At 43.3% G+C, this 22,243-nt stretch overlaps 1 long non-coding RNA gene across 1 annotated transcript; it reads left to right on the forward strand.

Moving 5' to 3' along the window:
- The first annotated feature begins 1,643 nt into the window (after positions 1-1,643).
- Positions 1,644-5,470, forward strand: LOC307211926. The gene is made up of 3 exons (XR_013836611.1): positions 1,644-1,883; positions 3,849-3,974; positions 5,275-5,470. It is a non-coding gene; the product is annotated as an uncharacterized lncRNA (long non-coding RNA).
- The last annotated feature ends 16,773 nt before the right edge of the window (positions 5,471-22,243 follow it).

Consider the following 22,243-nt stretch of genomic DNA (forward strand, 5'->3'; position numbering starts at 1 on the left):
TTCACACCCCTGATAAGAGTGCAATATAACACCACATATGGGATTAGAGATTAATGGCCGATTTATCTTTGACGTTGCCTCCAAATATATTGGTCCTTTCATCAGAATTGCAGCACCTATTTACCTTAACCTCCTTCCTAATAACCCCCTGCCTCCCCATCTGCTGATCTGTTTCCTCAGCATCATGTGGCTGAAACATCCTGATCGATCTATTAGTTCTTCAGTTACCTTGTTTGTCCTTCATCTTACCTCTTCCAGGTTAAACAAAGTCCTATCTTTCCAATATTTTTTATTAGGAGATCCCTTCACCAACCTGGCCATCCTACTCCGGACAGCCTCCTTTTCAGCGTGGTGTTCAGAACAACCTACAATACCCAAGCTGTGTAGATCAGAGTGAAACTATAACCAGTGCATTTTTCCCAGGGGGTACTCAAAGGTACGCAGTACGAGCACCTCTTTTTTGTTCTTACTCACTGTAACAACTTCATTGCAAGTTTGTTGTTTAGTCGTTTAGTCGTGACTGACTCTTCAGAGCATGCCAGGCACTCCTGCCTTCCACTGCCTCCCGCAATTTACCAAGGTTCATGGTTCTTACATTCCAGGTTCCTATGCAATATTTTTCTTTACAGCATTGGAGTTTCCTTTAGCTTCCAGGTATATCCGCAACTGAGTGATTTTTCGGCTTTGGTCCAGCCGCTTCATCAGCTCTGAATCTACTTGTACTTGTCCTCCGCTCTTCCTCAGTAGCATGTTGGACGCTTTCCGACCTAAGGGGCTCATCTTCCAGTGTCATAACTTTTATATGCCTGTTGTCTTTGTCCATGGAGTTTTCTTGGCAGGGATACTGGAGTGGCTTGCTGGTTCCTGCTCCAGGTGGATCACGTTTGGTCCAAACTCTCCACTATGACTGGTCCATCTTGGGTGGCCCTGCATGACATAGCTTCTCTGAGTTATTCAAGTCCCTTTGCCACGGCAAGGCAGTGATCCATGAAGGGGTCATTGCAAGTACCAAAATCTATTTTTATGGAGGGGGTGGGAGAACACTGATTATAACGATTCATTATTTCTTTGTACCTGCAGCCTAAGATTAGACTATTTTAGCGGGCAATTGATGGCACCTGTTTAGCTAATAATGAGCTGAGATAATGAGATAATCTCACCTGTGCTGCTACTAACGCAAGTTTTCCCAATATTGTATGTTTTTCTTTTTCTTTTGTACTTAAAAGCAGACTTTTACATTTCCAGCTTGATTTTGCACTTGTTGCAGCTGCTTTTGACACACCCAGTGCCAGTCTTCCACCCCCCCTCTTTCTCTCAGAGCCCAGAACCATCACAATAAATATTGTTTCATAGATTATGGCAAGGATGTGCCAGCTGCCTGGTGGGGAGATGAATAGGCAAGCGTATGGGGAGCGAGAGGATTATTAGCAACAGTGCAAATGGAAAGATGGCAACACTGAACAAAAGGCCTACAGATTGGGGGCGACATCAAAGAGAATTGTGTTGCAAAGTGTGAAGTAATCTCAAATGCCATATTCATCTGTATTTCACACCCTTATCTAGAGAGCTACTTCAAAGAAAATGAAACGTGTCCCATTAGGGCAGCCATCTTGGCATCCCACCTGCATATATAGGCATGAACTCTGTGAAGGCATCACCATTGCCAGTTCATCCTTGTGACTCCTTTCAGCAGCACACAACAAGTCTTAGAAGAACCATGAAGTTCATCTGTCTTTTCTTTGCTGTGGTCTTCCTTGGCATTGCCCAGTCTGATGAAGCAGATCTGGACCAAGCAGAGAAGCGAGAGGCAGAGGCTTTGGAAGATCTGAGTGGTCCTCAGGATGAAAACCCCGATGGTTATGATGAAGCTTTGGAGGATGAAGGTGATTGTAACGTACATGGTGGGCGGGACTGCATTTCATTGGGAAGAGTTCACTCTTTCATTGAACTCAGTTAGAAATACTTCTCCTTGGCTGGCTCATGAGCTAATGATAGTATTTTCAATGGTGATTAGTAGGCTGTACATGCTCTTAGGCATGGTCCTCTTGGACATTACATTGAAACTCTCTAATATGTTCTGGAAGGAATGCTGATTTGGACCCAAGTAGTTACCTCCCTTTCTGCACCACAGGGCCTGCTATGATGTGAGGTGGCCAGCTTATTCCCTGCATCTGGTCATCAAAGATGTACTGCTTTCAAACATGGCTGAAGCCACTGATGAGTGATCTTCCATGATATCTGATTATCAAGGCTATATTTAGTGGTACAGCATCTCATAGATAATTGTCTGAAATAGGATATCACCTAGTGTGTTCTTCCCTGTGTGGTTTTGTTTCTTTAGAGTTTGAACTGTGTAGGGGGGATACACAATGGATCAGACACATCTGTGCTTGTTACAGTGGAGTGGGGTGGTCTTAGGTCTGAGGGAAGAGAGGTTGTTGGCCTATGCTGAATCTCACTGAGCTAAGCCCGCACTCAGAGAGCCATGTGCAATCAGAAACATGCTCTGCGCCCTCTGCTGTTGATGTGACAGAAAGCAAAAAGTCCAAGAAGGAGCTTAAGGTTTACAATAAGCAGCCGAAATAATGAAACATGCCATGTAAGTTCTGGTTCTGGTTGAGAGGGTGGTGGTATGGTGGCTTCTCAGCACAATGAGGAAACAAGGGAACTACTGAAGGAGCAGGCTGGTTCGCTCCTGAGCACAACCTAGCTCAGCAGAGAGATCTCCTGATCTGCATCTGCGTCTAATGCTTGGTAACTGCTGAGAACAGGCCTTGCAGTGCACATTCTGCAACACTCCTAAATGCCAGTCAGATGGCTGTTGGATGCCTGGGAAGCCTTGTGCAAGGGAATTTTATCTGATGCCATTATGGGCCCTGGAATTGGGTCTTCCATGCACACAGAAAACTCCCTGCTGCAAAAAAGCCAGGAAGTGCAGTGTGACTTTGTGTTGTGCGTTTAAATGCATGACTCCCACCTTACTTTTGACATGCCTTCCCCTCCACATGCAAGTGATGCAGACAGGCAGCATGGTGCAGTGGTCAGAGTGTTGGGTTCAATTCTGCACTCAGTCATGCATCTCGTTGGGTGACCTTGGGCCAGTCACTACAGTCATACCTCGCTTTGGGTTGAGCGCGTTCGAGTTGCACTCCGCGGCAACCCAGAAGTAACGGAGCGTGTTACTTCCAGGTTTCACCGCTCACACATGCACAGACGCTCAAAATGACATCACACGCATGCGCAGTAGTGGCGAAATGCGGCCCGCGCATGCGCAGACACGCTGTCACGCCATCGCGTCTTGCGTTCCATTTGGGATGCGAACAGGGCTCCGGAACGGATCCCGTTCGCATCCCGAGCTACCACTGTATTTTCTTTTCACTGTAGCCAACCTCACAGGTTTGTTGTGAGGATAAAAGAGGGGGAACCATTTATGCTACCTTGAGCTCCTTGGATGAAAATGGGGGACAGAAATGCTATAGTGAATAATGGGGCTGGGGGGTAAAGTAGCCTTTCCCCTGCTTGCTTCTGTCTTCCTCCACCTTCCATCCATCCAACCAACCAGGCAACTGCTGGCTATGGGGAAATGAAAGCCAGAGAAATCAGAAAGGCAAAGTGTGATGAATGAGTAGCTGGCCACTCAACGGGGACTTGTTATTACAGATTCTGTTTGTTTCATGCTGACTAGCAATAAGAAAGGCTTCCATTCATCAAATTTTCCCATTCATCCCCAAAACAAATGTTCACCACCAGTGTAATGCATAAAGATAACATCATTTCTGCTTTGTGTGAATGCTTCTAGACTTCCGTGTAACAGGTTCCATGTAACAGGACTGTTTTTCTCTGTGCAGGAAACATGAAACGGAGGAATGGTACCAATCTATGTGAGAGTGCCGGTGGTAAATGCTTTTTCGCCTTCTGCCCTCGTGGATCTATGCGCATTGGAAAATGCAGCCGATTCCGTCGCTGCTGTAAAGGTGAAGTCTGCGTTCCTCATTAAGACATCTCACGTTTATTAGTAAATGTTTATTACAGCAAAAGTGGGGTGCACAGGTCACCTGCCTGCACATAGAATCATAGAAATGTAGAGCTTGAAGGGGCGCCAAGGGTCATCTAGTCCAGCCCCCTGCAATGCAGGATTCTCAGCTAAAGCATTTCATTTAGAAATTAAATGGATGACACAAGGATTCTTTGGGTATGGCTGCCCAGTGGTGGATGGTGGAGGAGGAGGAGGAGTTTGGATTTGATATCCCACTTTATCACTACCCGAAGGAGTCTCAAAGCGGCTAACATTCTCCTTTCCCTTCCTCCCCCACAACAAACACTCTGTCAGGTGAGTAGGGCTGAGAGATTTCGGAGAAGTGTGACTAGCCCAAGGTCACCCAGCAGCTGCATATGGAGGAACAGGGAAGCGAACCTGGTTCACCAGATTACAAGTCTACCACTTTTAACCACTACACCGCACTGGTGCCCATTGGGACTGGTAGGGAGGAAAGCAGAGAGACCTACAGCTGCTGGCACCAAAGCCAATGGCAGGCAGCCCCAGCTAATTCTTGTTTGGTCCCCATCTTCCTCCTCTCTTGCTTCTACTGGAGCAAAACTGAGCTGGAGGAGGAGAAGGAAGCTGACAGTCAGGGCCAACATCTGGACTGACTGCAAGGAAGGAGGTAGGGCAGCTGCCATGAAGGCTGATTGAAGTCCATCTGAGGCTTGTGAGGAATGCACAGTTGGCCCGGTAGACCAGCCTTCTCTTGTGCTCCCTGAAATAGACCCTGGCTTTTGACACCTGAGATGTACCTTCTCTTTATTTTTGTGGTCATAAGTTGTTTTATAATGCTTTCAACCCTGAGGGTTTATCAAAGAGAGCAAACAGCAATTTGGGTTTTCTCCAAGTTGACACTTGCTCTGATTTAGCAGCAAAGAGTGGGTTTTCCCTGCAAATGGCGTGCGGCAAGGGGAAAACCACGTGGACCCATGCCTCGAAATTGTGGGTCAAGCAGAAAACCTCTCAGACCCACTCTTCCCAGGCATGGGATAAGTGCAAGTGTGGATGAGCTCTGAGTGTTAGTTGCTGTAACTCACCTTTGGACCATCGGGTGAAGGGCAGCTATTTAATTACAGGGTGATCTCCCATGTCATTCAGTGTAGACCCATTGATTTCAATGGGCCTGCTATGAGCATGACTGCTGGAACTGATCCAGCACATATATGTAACACTATATATTCTCAATATGTGTGGCCTTGAATAAAATCACCTCTTCCTCCCCTTTTCTTTAGCAAACTGAAGTAACTGAGAGGGATTTCAAAGCTGAACCATTGTTTGATTATCCGCGGAAGAAATTTAATTTCAAGTAATCATCTCTGTTAATTTGGGCTCCAAGGAATCTGACATGGCGCAAGTCTATCCTTGCTAAGTCAAGAATCTCTTCCTTCCTTTCAGCTGTTACTACTACAAATAAACAATCAACACAAACATTTTTAGCACATGTGCTTTCTTATTCCTTCATTAAAAAACAACTCATTACCCTAAGAGATCTAGTTATGCATGCTTCTGGCCAGACTAAAAGCCAACTAACCAATCAAAACACCACTCCAGAACAAGAAATCCCAACAGTATGATGTTGGCAAAATATCAGAATCTCTAGACCAGTTCCTGGCTCTCCACAAAATTAGTGCTCAGCTCCCTGAAACAGGCAACTCAAAAAGCCCGTTTTGCATATGGAGGGAGGGTTAGGAGTAAAAACAGGGCAATTCAAAGTTCTTTGGAAAGAAGCTGTCTATTTAAGCCTGGCTGTATCTCCTTGGGAGATTGGCCCACTTAGAATCATAGAATTGTAGAGGAAGAAGCAATCCTGGGGTCATTTAGTCCAACCTATCAAATATTATCTGGTTCTTCTTACCAGGGGGAGCCCAGGGCATAGCAAAGATGCCCCCATTAATTTGGGAGTGGAATAGCTAAAGAAATGGAAACTGCTCTCCTTTCATTTCAAAAAACGAATACAAGCTTTACACTGAGCAGCTTAGTTTCTGCTGGTTGTTTTTGTATTCAGGGAGGGAAATGCTTCAGTTTAACATTTCAAGGCAAATCTCCCTCTCTAATACACTCTGTGAAGTTACAAACAGTTCTGGAATGCTTTTTTAAAATTTTTCAAACAAAGAAGGGAATTTTTTAAAAAAAATCCTTCACAGCTCTGGTTTAAGAAAAGAAAAATCACACGGCATTAAAGCAACCTCACTTCTGGAAAAGCTCTTGGACTAGAGGAGCACAGAGGCTCAGACAAACACAGAGATACAGTGCACAGGGAAGTAGAGAGTGCGTAAAAATAGAGCAATGGAATGACATAAGACTTTGTGGGTCCCTGAGTTCAACTGGAAACACTTTATTAACATTGCAGTTGACTGAATTGCTCCAGTTCTTCAGCCCCAGCACAGAACAATTGCACACCCTTTGTCAATTAATTCCAGAGATTAAATTTATCCACTTGGTGGCAGCAAGGAGGACCAAATAAGGAGAGCTAGCCTCTCATTTGCTTTTCACTCTTTCCTCTCATAGTGCAGACTACAACCAGTATTGCCACAGCTGTATTGAGTCCATTTATACTGGCCACATCTGGCACAAACGATGCAGGTTAAGGTGGCGGTGGGACAAAAGGCATTCAGAAAGTGCTTCACTAAATATTTGTACATATTTTCTTGCAACCCCTGCCTTACACTATTTGGTGATATCAGGAGATTTGCAGAATAGCCCATAATTCAGCTGAATATAAGTTGTTTTTATTTTCAGATGATCTTCTTCCATTTATTTCTTAACCTCATATTACTATTGCTGTGTTGATGCAAATGATAGATGCTTTCGGCAAAATATCAGGATACTCTATTAACTGGTCCAAATCGGAACTGATGCCAATAGGTGAAAATTTGCTTATCCATTCATTTAAGGAGTTTAAATTCCACATCTCCCCCCGAATCTGTTAAAACCAAGAGATTTAAATCAGTTAGTAACTTTTAATATAAAACTAATATACAGGTAGGTTTCTTCAGACATTGATAGATGGGAGTCATTAGACCTTACCCTTTGTGGAAAGACGAACACTCTCAAAATGAAATAAAAAAATTCCTTCCAGTAGCACCTTAAAGACCAACTAAGTTAGTTCTTGGTATGAGCTTTCGTGTGCATGCACACGTATGTATCTGAAGAAGTGTGCATGCACACGAAAGCTCATACCAAGAACTAACTTAGTTGGTCTTTAAGGTGCTACTGGAAGGAATTTTTTTATTTTGTTTTGACTATGGCAGACCAACACGGCTACCTATCTGTAACTGGAACTCTCAAAATGAATATTATTCCCAGATAATAATAATAATAATAATAATAATAATAATAATAATAATTTATTTGTACCCCGCCCACTCTGGGCAGCTTCCATAGAAACCAAAAATACAGTAAAATATCACAGATTAAAAACTTCCCTGAACAGGGCTGCCTTAAGATGTCTTCTGAATGTCAGGTAGTTATTTATCACTTTGACATCTGATGGGGGGGGGCGTTCCACAGGGTGGGTGCCACTACCGAGAAGGCCCTCTGCCTGGTTCCCTGTAGCTTTGCTTCTTGCAATGAGGGAACCACCAGAAGGCCCTCGGCGCTGGGCCTCAGCATCCAGGCAGAACGGTGGGGGTGGAGACGCTCCTTCAGGTATACTGGACCGAGGCTGTTTAGGGCTTTAAAGGTCAACACCAGCACTTTGAATTGTGCTCGGAAATGTACTAGGAGCCAATGTAGGTCTTTCAAGACTGGTGTTATGTGGTCTCGGCAGCCGTCCCCAGTCACCAGTCTAGCTGCTGCATTCTGGATTAGTTGTAGTTTCCGAGTCACCTTCAAAGGTAGCCCCACATAGAGCGCATTGCAGTAGTCCAAGCGGGAGATAACTAGAGCATGCACCACTCTGACGAGACAGTCCGGGGGCAGGTAGGGTCTCAGCCTGTGTACCAGGTGGAGTTGGTAGACAGCTGCCCTGGATAGACAATTGACCTGCGCCTCCTTGGACAGTTGTGAGTCCAAAATGACTCCCAGGCTGCGCACCTGGTCCTTCAGGGGCACAGTTACCCTATTCAGGACCAGGGAGTCCTCCGCACCAGACCGCCCCCTGTCCCCCCAAAACAGTACTCCTGTCTTGTCAGGATTCAACTTCAATCCATTAGCCGCCATCCATCCTCCAACCTCCTCCAGGCACTCACACAGGACCTTCACCGCCTTCACTGGTTCTGATTTGAAAGAGAAGTAGAGCTGGGTATCATCTGCATATTGATGGACACCCAGTCCAAACCCCCTGATGATCTCTCCCAGTGGCTTCATATAGATGTTAAAAAGCATGGGGGAGAGGACAGAACCCTGAGGCACCCCACAAGTGAGGGCCCAGGGGTCTGAACACTCATCCCCCACCACCACTTTCTGAACACGGCCCAGGAGGAAGGAGCGAAACCACTGTATAACAGTGCCCCCAGCTCCCAGCCCCTCTAGACGGTCCAGAAGGATGTTATGGTCTATTGTATCAAAGGCTGCTGAGAGATCCAGCAGAACCAGGAAACAACTCTCACCTTTGTCCCTAGCTCGCCGGAGATCATCAACCAGTGCAACCAAGGCAGTTTCAGTCCCATGGTGAGGCCTGAATCCTGATTGGAAGGGATCCAAATGGTCCGCATCCTCCAGGCGTGCCTGGAGTTGTTCAGCAACCACGCGCTCAATCACCTTGCCCAAGAATGGAAGATTTGAGACTGGGCGGGTCTAAAGATGGTTTTTTAAGAAGCGGTTTAATGACCGCCTCTTTCAGCGGATCTGGGAAGGTTCCCTCATAGAGGGAAGCATTCACCACCCCACAGAGCCCATCGCCCAGCCCTTCCCGGCTTGCTTTTATTAGCCAGGATGGGCAAGGATCAAGGAGACAGGTGGTTGGTTTCATGCGTCCAAGCAGCCTGTCCACATCCTCGGGGGTAACGGAGGAATCCCAGTTCATATAACCGGAAAATATTTTCAGAAAATAAATTACTTGTTTAGAAAATGTGTTTGAGGTCCTTTGACTCTGATAATATCATTACAGAAAATGTGACTGCATAATTTTGTCCTCCAAGCTGCGTTCCCACAAATACACATGAGATATCTGAGGTCATTTGTTTCCCTTCCTTCATGGCCTTCTGTCTTAACTTTATTTCCTTTGTTCTCAAAACCACCCTGGGAACTGTAGGACTTTGAGGGGAATAGTAGTCCCCTAACAACTTTCAGCACCCTTAACAAACTAGATTTCCCAAGATTTGTGGTGGCAATGTAATTAAGAAGGCTTGGGTGAATTAGATACCAGAAAGATAACAAGTTCACACAGGACTGGAGAAAGTTTACGATTTATCTGGAAAATATTTGTGATGAACAGACAACGCTAGTTGGATTTAAAGAGGCTTTGTGATGAGAAAGGGTATTGTGAGAGGGATAAGAGTTGTAAAGATTTATTAACTGGCAATACAATCATAAAGGAAATGTGAAATAAATATAAAATTATGAGGATTGTGGAGGGAGCGGGGGGAAGTCCAAAAGAATTTGGCATTATAGTGGATGTGAATGTGTTATTTAAATCTGTAAAAGAAAATTTTTCTAAAAAATTAATAATAAAAAAAAAAGAAGGCTTGGGTGAAGTGGAAATACATATTTTTTTTAAAAAAAAAACAACCTCAAGCATAACGTCTAAAAGAAAAGAACAGTGGGTGCAAGCATTACAATAAACGGAGACTCACCTTTTACAGCAGCGATGTATTATGTTGCACGACCCAAGGCTCCAAGATCCAGAAGGGCATTTCAGAAAGTGGCAACGACCACCCTTTCTTATACATAGACTGAACCTATAGTTGATCCTATGGCCTCCTGAACAAAGAACAACAGTCTATCCAGTGTGCCAACTCAAATAAAAAAAAATGGGTCCCACATAACTGATCACATGTCATGGCACACACACACCTTTTGTGGGCAAAGGTGGACTGGGTAGAGGGCAACAAATTATCTGCCCTCCCCCCTCCACCAAAAAAACCACCCCTTTTAAAATGGATTCTTCCTCCATCTCTAAATGTGAACGAAGAAAAAATTTCTCCATTGCCTACAATCTTAAAATGTGGGGGCACACAATCAAATCAAGGGGTGGCTGTTTTGGACTGGCAGTAAAAAGGATTTCTTCAAAATAACAATATTAATGAATGTAGGGAATCCCGCCGCCCAGATTATGCCTTCTTGGTTAGTGGCCAAAATGAGTGTAAAGAGAGATTAGACATACTCATGGAGGGGAGATGTGTTATTGAGCTCCCTGCATGCATCTATCTGTGGCTATTAGCTATAATGGCAGAGAAGAGATACAATGCACTGAATAAAAAATGTAGGTGGGAGTGGAGATGGATACTAATATTGTTGTTGTTGTTGTTTGAATTTATGTACTGCCCTATGGGACGTGGGTGGCACTGTGGGTTAAACCACAGAGCCTAGGACTTGCTGATCAGAAGGTCGGCGGGTCGAATCCCCACAATGGGGTGAGCTCCCGTTGCTCGGTCCCTGCTCCTGCCAACCTAGCAGTTCAAAAGCACGTTAAAGTGCAAGTAGATAAATAGGTATCGCTCCGGCGGAAAGGTAAATAGCATTTTCGTGCGCTCCTCTGGCTTGCCAGAAGCTGCTTAGTCATGCTGGCCACATGACCCAGAAGCTGTACACCGGCTCCCTCGGCCAATAAAGCGAGATGAGTGCCACAACCCCAGAGTCTGTCACGACTGGACCTAATGGTCAGGGGTCCCTTTACCTTTACTGCCCTATACCCAGGGACCTCAGGGTGGTTCACAGAATGAAGTCAAGGTATAACACTACAAAATAAATAATAGAAATAGAAACAACCCTCCACACAAAAACAACACATTTTAAAAGTGCATACGATATGGAATGCAACATAATGGATTGATTATTTGAAGCAGTCTCTCCTCCAAGCCCATCACTTTAAACATCTGTAACACGGCTGGCTAATGATTAGCCCTCTAGATTTTGTCCCATCACCCCTGGTCATTGACAATGCTGATGGGGATGATGAGAGTTGAAGTCCTCTAAGCTCTGGAGGACCACCTCTTGACACACACACACCCCATCCTATAAGCTATGTCTGAATGTGTCAAAAATGGATGGATGTCTTACCCAAAACCAAAATTTCAGAAACCAGGAACATTCCTGAAAAAACAGCAAGGAAAAGCCATTGAACCTTCATAGCTGACTCTCGAAAAGGATCTCGAGCCAGACTGCAATAATGGAAAAGAGCTCTGGGACCGTTCTGCAGTTTCTCAAATGCCAAGTCTCTGCTTATTGATAGGGCTCTGTGATATACTGACATGTCAGCCCTGTTCATTAATCTTCCTGTTGTGATGCAGGTGACAGAAGAAATTCTCAAGAGGACATGGTGTGCAAGAGACAGGAAGCTAACACACAGTGCATTAATCTGACTAGGCATTCCATATTCACTGGGCTGGAAATATTGTTTCGATGTGCCTTGTGCCCCAATGAGGTGAAACATCGATGTAGGTTTGCTAAGTGATTCCATCCTTGAGGTGCCATGGAACCGCTCCCAGTCTGCAGCTGAGTGGTCTCCCTTCCCATCTCTGAAACTGCCCTAGGGGCTGATCCTTCAGGACTGACACTAGGAATCCCCAGGGTAAAAAGGCAGTTTGCACTCTGTGTTTTAGAAAAAAAGGCTTTCTGTATGGTTTTCTCACTCTTTCAGGGTCCACACTCCTCATTTGGCAAGGAATCTGAAGTCAGTTTGGGGGATGGAAACCATCATATGACAGAAGGTTTTGAAAGAGGTCAAGTAAGGCCGGGTCTTGGGTCCCTTTTCCTCCACATGTTCAACTTTCCAGGTGTGGTTTACCTTGGTACAGAGACTTGTAAACCCTTCTGTATCCTCCAGGAAGACAAGTGACATTATCAGTGTTTGAGGACTTAGGAGTTTGGCCGACACCCAAGACAATGTAAAGGAGTAATTTCTGCCTGGAGATACAGAGGCCTGGAGACAGCTCCCTCATTGGTCAAGCCTACTCCCAGGAATAATGATTTATGGCCTACTGACTGGAATGTGTTAGTAGAATGTTGAGAGTTAAGAGTTAGTGTGAGAGTCATGTGGTGAGAGAGCTAATTAAAGATCCGTGTTCTGTTCTGTTCCTGTAAATAGTAATTTGAAGTCCACTGTATATAATAGAATCATAGAATCATAGAATCATAGAGTTGGAAGAGACCACAAGGGCCATCGAGTCCAACCCCCTGCCAAGCAGGAAACACCATCAGAGCACTCCTGACATATGGTTGTCAAGCCTCTGCTTAAAGACCTCCAAAGAAGGAGACTCCACCACACTCCTTGGCAGCAAATTCCACTGTCGAACAGCTCTTACTGTCAGGAAGTTCTTCCTAATGTTTAGGTGGAATCTTCTTTCTTGTAGTTTGGAACCATTGCTCCGTGTCCGCTTCTCTGGAGCAGCAGAAAACAACCTTTCTCCCTCCTCTATGTGACATCCTTTTATATATTTGAACATGGCTATCATGTCACCCCTTAACCTCCTCTTCTCCAGGCTGAACATGCCCAGCTCCCTTAGCCATTCCTCATAAGGCATCGTTTCCAGGCCTTTGACCATTTGGGTTGCCCTCCTCTGGACACGTTCCAGTTTGTCAGTGTCCTTCTTGAACTGTGGTGCCCAGAACTGGACACAGTACTCCAGGTGAGGTCTGACCAGAGCAGAATACAGTGGCACTATTACTTCCCTTGATCTAGATGCTATACTCCTATTGATGCAGCCCAGAATTGCATTGGCTTTTTAATAAACACCTGATTCCTTTCGTGAACTCTGTGCATACTCTGCCAAGGTCTGGCTAAGGTCCTGCAACAGGTTAGAAAGTTGCAAAACACCAATACTTTCAAAGTCAGCAAATGCCGACAATGAAGTCCAGACAGGGGTGTTAAGCTGCAGGGGGAAAGTTTCAACGTCATATAGAGAAGCCTGGATTTTGGGGGGGTTGGTCATATCTGACATGTAGGCTTGAGGTTCCCTAATCCTGCTCTGAAAGGGGAGACGATACCGACAATCTTACAGAATGAAATGAAACTTATAATTTGATATTTATGAATGAATAACAAAGCACACATGATAAAAAAAAATATGGATATGCTGTTGTTTTTTATTAGTAGTAGCAGAAAGAGAGGAAGGGACAGGTGCATGCCATCGTAGATTCTTTGACATCCAAGGTAACAGAGATTTTGACTACCATCTAAGTTTCTTCTACCAACGATCAGAAAGTGGGATTTTATATTGTTTCCTTTTGGTAAAGAAAAAAAAGAAGGGGAGGGAGAAACTGTTTTATTCATAGGGAGACATATTGAAAAAAAGTAGTGTCACTTTTATGTATTTTGTTAGCCTTTGAAATTAAGTGAGCCAGAGAAAGATCAGCAAGGACGTTTAACTGGAAATAGCCTCATGCCTCAGGGTTCTAGTCTTTGTTCCTCTAGGTCACCTGATTTCAAAGACAGTTCCAGGAGAGCCGCTGAAGTCCATGGGAGTCCACTGATTTTGGTGGGGCTACACTGAGTTGGATAGAATCCATGGATTACCAGATGTGAACATAGAAGCTGAGAATTTTGATTTCTTAAAAAAGAAACTCAACACACCTACACAAAGAGACACAGTGACAGATTCATCCATTCGCTTTGGGAATAGCCTAACGGCAAAAGTTTTTAGGTCTTTTATTTTTGTGGCGGAGTAGGCGAGTATTCGTATTGGTTTCTGTGCCAATTCTTTTTTGTGCTATTGGAGGGCTGGTTCACACCCATTGTATTCCAGCTCTGATTTGGCTATCCTAAGTAAATCAGTGGAAAGATAACTTATTGTATGTGGTTACAGATAGGTAGCCGTGTTGGTCTGCCATAGTCAAAACAAAATAAAAAAATTCCTTCCAGTAGCACCTTAAAGACCAACTAAGTTAGTTCTAGGTATGAGCTTTCGTGTGCATGCACACTTCTTCAGATACCAGGTATCTGAAGATATTCTTCAGGTATCTGAAGAAGTGTGCATGCACACGAAAGCTCATACCTAGAACTAACTTAGTTGGTCTTTAAGGTGCTACTGGAAGGAATTTTTTTATTTTGTTTTATTGTATCTGATATGCTTGTCAGCGGGGGATCTCAAAATGCCCTGCATGCAAAAAGTTCCCAAGTGGTCTCCCATCCAGACACTCAGGTGAGTCTCTGTGGATTCTATGATGGAACAATATTAGCCCAAGAAACAACATCAGTCAATGCACTTCCTAACTAGCCAACCAGCCAATTGCAGGTCCAAACGGAAAGACATTATAAGGTGGCAGGGTTGTGCATTGGATTTGACCAAAGCCTGTTTTGAATGGGGAGATCCAAGTTTTGGCTGAGTTGGATTGTGACAGCCATGGATTTCCATGGCTGGGTTGCACTACCCAGAATTGTCTGTGGTTGGCAAGGGCAGGGTTAGCATTTGGACAGACCCATTGACAGGAACCAATTTATTCTCAAATCTGTAGATTTCAGTTGGTCTGCTCTGAATGGTGATGAATATCACACTATATATATGAGATATAGTTGTATCAGCATACTGCCAGCTTGTGCCATCCCTTTGCTCAATCAAAATCTGCCCCATTTCTCTCTCTCTCTCTCTCTCTCTCTGCATTTTATGTCTGAAGAAGAGACCATCGTGCATTTTAAATATGTTCTCTTGCAAAGTATTCATTTTTGCCCCTATTTTATCCGAAAACAAGCATTTTCAAATGCGCTTTGCACTTTGCTACGATGAGCCAAGAACTGCATCACATCATTCAGAGTTTATTAAAAAGCTATCATTTCTCCATTAATCTGTGTTTTCTTTTTAAAAACAACTTCGCTCCTAATTATTTCATTAAATTTTATTCATCTTAATTAAAAAATATTAAGAATATTTAAAATACTTGGTTGGAGTGGAAATATATCTTAAACAAACAAACAAACAAACAAACAAACAAAAACTTTTAAAAGAAAGGAACATGTATTGTAATATGGAATGAAGACCCACCTTCTACAGCAGACATAGATCCAGTTGCAGGCCTCCAATCTCACAGTTCCACAAGGGCAAAACAGAAAATGGCACTGACCATCATTTTCTATACATCCATGCTTGGTATTCCTGGTCTTAAACAGTTCTGAACAAAGAACAACAGTCTTTCTTACTGCATGGAACCAGACACGTGAAATTCAAGTTGCAATCACACATGAAGTTATGAAGTTTATACATAATATTAGGGAACCCTTTCATTCTATTCATTACTTTGCCTGAAACAAAGAGAAGATATAGTACTAGCTAATCCCCATTGAGCAGAGATATTACTACTTAGCATAGGCGCCAACTCCCTGAAGGGGGCTGAGGCACTTCCACACACCCCAATGTTTCCTTAGAGGGGACTGAGCCTCTTCAATAATTTGGCCACCTCATGGGAAGAGAAGACTCCCTGGAAAAGACCCTGATGTTGGGAAAGATGGAGGGCACAAGGAGAAGGGAACGACAGAGGATGAGATGGTTGGACAGTGTTCTTGAAGCTACCAGCATGAGTTTGACCAAGCTGCGGGAGGCAGTGGAAGACAGGAGTGCCTGGCGTGCTCTGGTCCATGGGGTCACAAAGAGTCAGACTTGACTAAATGACTAAACAACAGCAGCAACAACAAGCCTTTTCAAATTTAGAAGACATTGCATGTGTGACATCAGGACATCGTGCGATGTTGAGAAAGTGATGTTGAGATGTCATGTAACATCATTCAAGGGCTTTTGTGAGATATCTCCAGAAATATCTTGGTCTCTTGGCTTTCAAGAAACCTTTTACCACAGTTTCCAAAAGTTCTGCAATAATTGAATTATTTTGCTATGGAAATGAACAAAATTGTCAATTTGGGCTTCTCTCAGTTTCTCACGTTTGAATCGTAATTTTGAGGAGTTTAGTGATCTAACTTGGTCATCTCTTCCAGCCTCTGCTCACTTCCCTTCTCTATCTCTTGTTAAAGTTCTTTGGTGGCTGAGAACAGCCTTTTAATGTATAATCTGGTGGGAGGAAGAAGTGATAATGCAGGGTATCTTCTGACCTTTTTTGATGTTAGAAATTGTTTGGAGGAATGTGCAGGTATTGGAAGAGGGTGCTAGCTAATGAATAATCTGCACATAGGCAGTTGGGCAAGCCATACAGGCTAGCGATCAATAATCTATAAATCAGATGGTTTGGGAGCATAGCTCAGAAGCTCATGTGCGAACTCATGGCTGGAGGGTTGTGCAACCTGAGGCTACCTAGGGGTCACTTTGCTACTTCTTGAGGGCTTCCCAGTGGCAGATCAAAGTGCTTGCTTGGTAATATATATAATGCTTGCTGTTTAGAATAAACTCTTTAATCTTCTCACTTACTTGTGTTTGTATTGCTTCTGAATACGCCTAGCATTTGGCAAGAAACCGCATAAGTTTTGTTATCCATCCATCATCTATCCCTATCATCTATCCAAATCTATCTATCTATCTATCTATCATCTATCTATCATCTATCTATCTATCTAATCTGTCATCTATCTCTATCTCTATCATCTATCTATATCTATCTATCTATCTATCTATCTATCTATCTATCATCTATCTATCTAATCTATCTATCATCTCTAGGAAGTTTAGGAAAATCATGGAGGATACATCTGTTATTAAGCCCCCTGAATGTATCTATCTGTGTCTATTAGCTATAATGGCAAAGAGCAGCCGCCATTGACAGTTGCAATGCACTAAATATAAAATGTAGGGGGATGAGGTATATGAAATGCAGCATAATGGATTGATTGTGCCGAAACTGGTCTGCCTTTCAAGCCATTGTTTTAAAGATCTGTAGCACGGGTGGCTAATGATTAGCCCTCCAGATGTCACTGACAATGGAGATGGGGATAAGGGGAGTTGAAGTCCACTAAGCTCTCAAGGACCACCTCTTGACCACCCCATCTTAGAAGTTATGTCTGAATGTTTCAAAAATGGATGGACGTCTTACCAGAAAGCCATGTTGCAGAAACCAGGCACATTCCTGAAAAAAGTGCTAAGAGAAGCCATCGAACCCTCATAGCTGATGCTCAAAAAGGATCTCAGGTCAGACTATAATAATGGAAAATTGCTCTGTGACCGTTCTGCAGCTTTTGGAATGCCAAGTCTCTGCTTATTGATTGGGCTCTGTGATATACTGACATGTCAGCCCTGTTCATTAATCTTCCAGTTGTAATGCAGGTGGCAGAAGAAACCCTCAAGAGGACATGGTGTGCAAGAGAGAGGAAGTTAACACACAGTGCATTAATCTGATTAGGCATTCCATATTCACTGGGCTGGAAATATTGTTTCGATGTGCCTTGTACCTCAATCAGATGAAACATCGATGTAGGTCTGCTAAGTAATTCCATCCTTAAAATGCCATGCAAAGATCTTCCAGTCTGCCCAGTGGCGGAGGAAGCCTCTCAGGCACCTGGAGCGAACCGCCCATAGTGGTGGGACACATGGCAGCCATAGGGACAGGATGGGGTGCACAGTGCCCATAGGGATGGGATGCGCCATGGGGCCTCAGCCACCCCATGGGGGGGAGGCAGTGGGTGGACAGCGCGGAGCCTGTGGGCGCCAAGATGCATGGCTGGGGTGCACTGCAGGCCCTACAGTGAGTGCTGTCCACAATTTTGTCACTCCCGTCAGGGTGACACCCAGAGCGGGCCACCCCCCAACCCTCTTCCTACACCCCTGAGTCTGCCACTGAGTCATCCAGAGGCTCATTAGTCACCTCTGACATCACCAGCTCTGGACCACATGAAGCAAGCAACTCTCATGGGCCAAAGTGGCAATGAAGTTGGCAATGAAGTTACCTAAGTTCAGTGAGTTCCCTCTCACTTGCAGACCTAGCATGCTTTTTTCTGTCTGCCTTTGCTTAGTAAAATAAACGGCAGTGTGCCCTTTGCAGCACTTGAAAGACCCTCAGGAGAAGCTGCTTTGATTTTCTGCAAGACTTGGAAGGAGTGTCAAAAAGCAAAGCTTTAAAATTAAAAGCATCTTTCTCCCAAATCCCTTTAATTGGAGTGCCCTGGGGAAAGAATTAGCTGTGATTAAAAGCTTGACTTGCCTTTCAAAGTTAAATATGCATGCACACTTCTTCAGATACACTGAAGTATCTGAAGTATCTGAAGTATCTGTATCTGAAGAAGTGTGCATGCACACGAAAGCTCATACCTAGAACTAACTTAGTTGGTCTTTAAGGTGCTACTGGAAGGAATTTTTTTATTTTGTTTTGACTAAGAGCCTTAGGATCTGGACCACTAAGTTCACATACACCCTTGGGTTTTGACAAGCCTGAGAAAGTGATACCACCGTCAAAGGCAGAAGACCTTTTGGGTGCGGTAGGAGGAAAGTAAAATTATCTCAACATGTCTCTGCAACTATTAAGTTGGAACATTCATGGTTTTAACTCCCCTGAGAAGAGAAAAAAGATCTTTCATTTATTAAAAAAGGAACAATTAGACCTAATTTGCCTACAGGAAACACATGTGATTAGGCTTCACAGGAAAGTCTTAATTAACAAGAGACTAGGCCAAGAATTTATCTCATCCGACAGAGTGAAGAAGAGAGGAGTTGTTATCTATGCAAAAGAAAGCCTAACACCAAAATTTCTTTTTAAAGATGAGCAAGGAAGAATTTTGGCAATTGAAATTCAAATACAAGGAGAAAAATTTTTGATTTTAGGAATTTATGCACCAAATGAGGGGAAGTCGGAATTTTACAAAAAATTGCATGAGACAATGTTGGACTATATGGATTACAACAATATCATCATGATGGGCGACATGAATGGGGTGGTATCTACGAATATGGACAAAGCACAAAGACAAAATATAACAAAAGAGGGCAGGCTACCAAAAACCTTTTTTGAACTAACCGACAATATGGATTTGATTGACATTTGGAGAACAAAAAATCCCTTAGGAAGAGAAGGGACATTCTTCTCTGAAGCCAAAATGACATGGACTAGAATTGACCAAATATGGATTACTAGAGGACTGGCACCTAAGATTAGAAAGGTGGAAATCTGCCCAAAAACCTGCTCCGACCATAATGCGGTAGAGATGGAAATGAAATTAACACCAACTGGTTCCTTCAGATGGAAGATGAATGACACCTTATTAAGAGATCAAGAGATTGTTAAGAAGGCCCAAAAGACTTTGAGATTATTTTGAAGTAAATCTGAAAACTACAGTTGAAAAAAGAGTAATCTGGGACGTAAGTAAAGCGGTGATGAGGGGGTTTCTGATACAACAGAATGCAATAAAAAAGAGAACTCAAAATTAGAAAAAAAATATAAAATTTTGGAGAAAATAAAAGAAGGTGAGAAAAAGTTAAGATTGAAACCAAAGTCACAGGAGATTCTGAGAGAAATTAAATTGTATCAAGTACAATATATGAAATTGATAAACCAGGAAGTTGAGTGGAAAATTAAACAAATGAGACAAAAGACTTTTTAAACTGGTTAATAAATGTGGAAAACTGCTAGCGTGGCAGTTGAAAAAAAGACAGAAGTTGAATACGATTACAAATCTTGAAATTGAAGGGGAAAACATTCAGAATCCTGTGGAGATTAGAAAATGCTTCCAGAGATACTTCAAACAACTGTACACCCAGGGGCCACAGAAAGAGACTGATATAGACCAATTTTTAAAAACTAATGGACTACAAAAAATATCTCAAGAAAATAAGACAATATTGAACTATAAAATAACAGAACAGGAGATTGAAGGTGCCAGTCAGAACATGCAATTGGGCAAGTCTCCAGGGCCGGACGGGTTAACCTCCAAGTATTACAAGACTTTGAAAGACTATTTAATTCAACCATTAAAGGAGGTGTGTAATGAGATTATGGAGGGGAAGAAGGCGCCGGAGTCGTGGAAAGAAGCTTTTATCACGCTTATACCAAAATCTGAATCTGAAAAGACACAACTCAAGAACTACCGTCCCATATCCCTTTTAAATGTGGATTACAAAATCTTTGCAGATATCTTAGCTAATAGACTAAAAAGAGTGTTAAATGAAGTGATACACAAAGATCAGGCAGGCTTTCTCCCAGGCAGACATCTGTCTGATAACACAAGGAACATTATTAACATTTTGGAGTTATTACAGATGAATATTAATACAAAAGCATTTTTAATTTTTATTGATGCGGAGAAGGCCTTTGATAATATTTCTTGGAATTTTATGAAGAAAAATCTTAAGGGAATGGGAGTGGGACGGGGGTTTGAAAATGGTATAGAGGCTATTTACTCAGAACAAAAAGCAAAAATAATAGTTAACAATGTGGTGTCAGAAGAGTTTAGAATAGAAAAAGGAACACGACAAGGCTGCCCTATCTCCCCATTGTTATTTATTTCGGTCCTGGAGGTGCTCTTGAATATGATCAGAAGGGACCAGTGGATTAAAGGAATTCAGGTCGGAGCTAAACAATATAAACTTAAGGCCTTTGCAGATGACCTGGTTTTGACATTACAGGAGCCGGAATCTAGTACGAAAAGGGTTTTAGAATTGATTCAAGAATTTGGTCATGTGGCAGGATTTAAATTAAATAAGCAAAAAACTAAGGTTTTAGAGAAAAACTTGATAACAATGGAAAAAGAAAGGTTTCAGAAGGAGACAGATTTAATTGTGGTTAAGAAAGTGAAATACCTAGGGATTAATATGACGGCCAAAAATTTGAATCTATTTAAAGGCATTTGACAAGCTGCCCTATGATATTCTTGTAAAGAAGCTGGTAAAATGCGGTCTTGACTACGCTACCACTCTGTGGATTTGTAACTGGCTGATTGACCAAACCCAAAGGGTGCTCATCAATGGTTCCTCTTCATCCTGGAGAAGAGTGACTAGTGGGGTGCCACAGGGTTCTGTCTTGGGCCCGGTCTTATTCAACATCTTTATCAACGACTTGGATGATGGACTCAAGGGCATCCTGATCAAATTTGCAGATGACACCAAACTGGGAGGGGTGGCTAGCACCCCAGAGGACAGGATCACAGTTCAAAACGACCTTGACAGATTAGAGAACTGGGCCAAAACAAACAAGATGAATTTTAACAGGGAGAAATGTAAAGTATTGCACTTGGGCAAAAAAAATGAGAGGCACAAATACAAGATGGGTGACACCTGGCTTGAGAGCAGTACATGTGAAAAGGATCTAGGAATCGTGGTTGACCACAAACTTGACATGAGCCAACAGTGTGACACGGCAGCTAAAAAAAACCAATGCAATTCTGGGCTGCATCAATAGGAGTATAGCATCTAGATCAAGGGAAGTAATAGTGCCACTGTATTCTGCTCTGGTCAGACCTCACCTGGCGTACTGTGTCCAGTTCTGGGCACCACAGTTCAAGAAGGACACTGACAAACTGGAACGTGTCCAAAGGAGGGCAACCAAAATGGTCAAAGGCCTGGAAACGATGCCTTATGAGGAACGGCTAAGGGAGCTGGGCATGTTTAGCCTGGAGAAGAGGAGGTTAAGGGGTGATATGATTGTTGGTTTCTGCTTCCTTCACTATGCAGCAAAATGCTTGTCACAAGACAGTTGTTTACATTCCACAGTCAGCGTTACTGTTGGGTTCCCACGGGAATGGGAGACTGGATGTGACGTTCACTGGTTTCCTGTTTTTCACTGTTTCTCTCGGTGTTCTTTGTTTCCGAGAGGAGTTGTTTCTCTGCTCTCGCAGAGGCAAGATGCACGTTTGTATTCTCTCAGCATAGAAGTGTAAATAAAGTTAAGAATGTGGCACATACTGCTTATCCTTCCGCTGTGTGGATTACGCTGTTCGGGCTCAAGATAAGACGGGCCGAAGCTGGTCTAAAAATCTCACATATTTGGTTATGGACTCCAGAAGTCGAATCGGAATGCCGGCAGAGGAACAGAGAGACGGATCGGCGTTATCTGCTCTGCACGCCAAGAATGATTGATGAGAGGTATGTGCTCATGGAGCCTGCCAGCTCCTAATTACTGGCTTTAAGGCTGGACTTTGAACTTTTAAAGCCGTTTGCCGCGGCAAAGGCGCAAAGGCTCACAGGCTCACAAGCTCACAGGCTTGAGAGGCTTGAAAAACGAAAGTACTTTTAAAAGTGCTTT

The sequence above is a fragment of the Podarcis cretensis genome (genome assembly GCF_951804945.1).
Source record: "Podarcis cretensis genome assembly, chromosome: 3".
NCBI lineage: Eukaryota > Metazoa > Chordata > Lepidosauria > Squamata > Lacertidae > Podarcis > Podarcis cretensis.